Source organism: Lactuca serriola, chromosome 3, assembly GCF_051521515.1.
Source record: "Lactuca serriola cultivar US96UC23 chromosome 3, Lser_US96UC23_V15, whole genome shotgun sequence".
In the NCBI taxonomy this organism is placed as follows: Eukaryota; Viridiplantae; Streptophyta; class Magnoliopsida; order Asterales; family Asteraceae; genus Lactuca; species Lactuca serriola.
Genome location: NC_136410.1, coordinates 116398765 through 116402954, shown reverse-complemented (window position 1 = coordinate 116402954; position 4190 = coordinate 116398765).

Genomic DNA, 4190 nt, shown 5'->3' with positions numbered 1-4190 from the left:
TTTTATCCTGAACACAAAAATGATTGAAATACCAAGGTAATCTCGAATCAACTACAATTTGTTCTTATGGATTCAAAGGACAACTACTCAAGCTCTGATACCAATTGTGAGAACAAGGATCGGATTGCGCAAGGATAAGGTTCGAAAACTCAAACCTTGAGTTAATGCTTAAGATCAATGTCTACTTCTGATTAATAGTTCCAGTGAAGTCTGGCAAGACCAGTCAAGACTGAATATGATAATCAACAAAGTACTTCAAGTATTAAATATGAGACTATGAATATGATCAAAGTAAAGATAATAAACGAACACAAGGAATATTTGAAAGAATGATTTGAGAGAAAGGTGCAATTGAAGTAAATGTGAAAATATCTATCTTTGGAGAAAACAATTTGTTATTTGGTTTGTCATTGAATGCTCCTTAAATAGGAGAACAAGTTACATCGTACTAACCAAACGCATACATAGGACTGGATAATAAAGTTACTCCTGACACTCTAATTATCTAAGTTGACAAAAGAGACTGAGTCCTATGATACGTTACATCAAACAATATGAAAAAAGTAACTAATACAGACGGATAAACTGATTCGGACATACACCTACTTGGAACATCAACTCTTGAACATATCCTTTATTCCAGACACCAATTTGACTCCGGACCACAAGCTGATTCTAGAACATGAAGTGACTTCGTAACAAGGCTGACTTCGGGACATACAAAAGATATAGATTGCTTGAGGTTCACTTTTAGGTTCCAACAATAAAATAATAGCATACGATTCAATCATTGGGCCTCGCCCGATATCGAGCCCCGCCCGGTATACATAGCAGCACATAACACATGCAAGGGTTACCCAGACTCCTCGCATCTTAACATAACTAATAAGAGCAGGTATTGGTGCCTTAGACCCACTAAAGCCAGTGAGGATACTCACCTTAATCGACAGATAAAAGATCCTACACTCGCTGCTGCCGCGAACCGACGAATCCTTAAACTATCAACTCCAAACAACATCCAATTAATAATTGGATTCTAAATCCATAACTATGAGTCCATAGTTAGAGTAAAATGACCATTTTACCCATGAACTAGTTTGGCCCAAGACTTAGGCCCAAACCTGTAATCCCAAAAGGCCCAAAATCCAACTAACCATTCAAGGCCTATACTTGGCCCAATTTTATAAATTGGACCCAAACCCATAAATGGCCTTACCCTAAATCCCAACTATTCTCCTAGTCCAAAATACTTCCACCTAGATAACCTAAAAGAACTCAAGCACTTAATCCCAAAAGAAAGGCCCAACTTCGAAGCCCAAAAAGCAAAACCTACCTGACTGAGTATGATGCGCATACTCATCTGTACGCTAAGCGTACACAATAAATGGATTATACGTCATTCCTACATACTTGTATGCCCGGCGTACTCACCCATTAAGCTAAAATCCATTTTAAGCACTTAATGCTTAAGACAATAAGTCCAAACCATAGATCTAATCCATAATAAGCTTCTAGAACCATAAAGTCACTGACTTGGTGACTTTGCATGCCCTAAAAGGACCGAACTTCAAGATATAACACTTTACTTTCACTAAATGGACATAATCTCATGCATGGGTGATTCTAAACCCTAAAGGGCTAACTTTATGGACCTTGAAACTTAGAAACACCATGATTTACAACTCATAGCTCCTGGAGAGGTATCAAACTACTACATCTCATTCATGGGGTCAAAAGGGTCCAAAACTCATATAAAGTAGATCTAAACTTCTAATGAGCAAGGTCATAGCTTTTTACCTCTAACAAGTTGGATATGAAGTAGAGAATCTGGATCCACAAGCTCTTCCTTAATCCACAACCTTACACCAAACGCATTCTTCTGGAATATGAACCAAAACACACCAAGATGCACACAATGAGCTCAAAATACAATAATGGAGGCTAAGGAACGATTTATAGGGTTTTGGAGGTTTAGGGGCTGGTAAAGAGGCCAGCCCTAATTACTTAAGGGGATTATATAGGGTGCAACACCCTAAACTATGGTTTCCTTAAATCACACGTACGCCTCGCATACGTGTCCGGAGTCACGACCAAGCCTCGCATCAGTACACTAAGTGTACCCCTTAGTACACCTCGCGTACATGCTTTACAGATTATACGCTAAGCGTACCACTTGGTACACCTCGTGTACTAGTCAAGGACCAAAATGCAACTATTAAATAACTCAAGGGACAATAATGAAACATACTAGAATTCAAGTGTTACACATATCCTCTCACTTGATGGCATATCATGTTACTTATTGGCATATCAAGTCACTTCATGGCATATCATATCACTTGGTGACATATCAAGTGACTTGGTTGCATTTCAAGTCACTTGGTAGCATATCATGTTTCAATAGTGCCACACATTGACTTCTAAGTGGTATACCAAGCATCGAATGGCACATATTAATCAAAGATGACGCATCAATGCACCATGATGCTCCCTTCCACTTTCAGGTGCTCCATACCCTCTTTTAAATGATCTGATCCTTTGTCACATGGTTTGTTTCCTTTGTCAGATGATCCATTTCCTTCCCAAATGATATGTTCATCTCTCACATGCTCGATGAACCACAAGTGCTCAAATGAATTCCAAGTTCTTCTTTGAACTCAAATCCTCCATGTAATTGCTCCAAATGCTCAAACCACATTTAACATGGTGAGCGATTGAATATGAATAATATATTAAATAAGTGAGCGATTGATTGTTTATTACGTTTGCTTATTTTCAAAGCTAGAAATTGTTCAATACCTGCTTCATGGGGGGCATATGTGTGGTTTCACAAGGGGGTGGGGGCTGCAAATTACATAACTACGAAAGTATAAGGAGCAAACATGCAAATATACAAAACGCATGTGGCCAAAGTGTGAAAACAAAAACGTATAGGGACGAAACATGGAAATAAATTGGGGCGGTAATTTATGAATTCTCTATTACGTATACACTATTTCTGTAATTTTTTTAAACATATATACCGTTTCTATAAAAAAAAATACACAATGACTTTTTTATAATTTACAACGACAATTTTTATAATTTATTTTCTACATAGTGGTCAAACCTGACAATATACAAAAATCTTATACATAAGGCCTATTTTGTTAAATAAAAAAAACTTATGGGGACTAGTGTCAATATCTAAAAACTTTGTGGCAAAATTCCAAAATTAAAAGGTCTAGTGGCAAAAGTCTATACCTCCTAATCATAATCATAAGCATTTTCAAATTAATATGAAATTTATTTTCTACATTTATATCAAACATGATAATATACGAAAATTTTAGACATAATGACCGTATCTAATAAAAAAAACATTATATGAACTAAATCTGTCTATGGGGGCGTAGCCAATATAAGACAAGAGTGAGTTTTGGTCTACCCACACAAAAATTAAGATTATATATATATATATATATATATATATATATATATATATATATATATATATATATATATATATATATATATATATATATATATATAATAAGTTAGGGTTGTGATATGGTCTATTCCATTCAAAAGCTGAAATTAGTAAAAAAAAATACGTTGTTATTTTTGTCGATTAAAATCAATTTTAGATTATTTTAATGATGTAAGACAACATTCGTATGTAACTTTAAAAAAATTAGTTAAGAATACATATATAATTACATTTTGTTATCGTTTGAAGGATTGTCACTCATTTATATTTTGTATATTATATGGCCTACCTTAAAACAAAATCCTGATCACGCCACTGTCTACCTATATCTAAAAACTTTACGACAAAACTCCAAAATAAAAAGATATAATGGCAAAAGTCTTAAAAAATATTATTCAGCACTTTCTAATTAAAATATAATATACTATTGTTATTACAAACATAAATATGATATATTATGATATTGAATTAATAAAGGGTGTGCACATTAATTCATTACTCTCCAACTCCTAACTACTACTAAAGGTGATAGACGTCGAACTTTAATTCCAAACCTCAGTTTCGTCTACGAAATTTCTTGCTCTTTTCCATACCAAGAGTATTAAAAATCTAAATATTGTGGTCGTAATAACATATATAGTTGACTTATAAATATCTGGGGTTGACAATTGATCTTCTAGACGATACCGCCCTTGAGAGATAAGGTTGCCATTACGAGAAC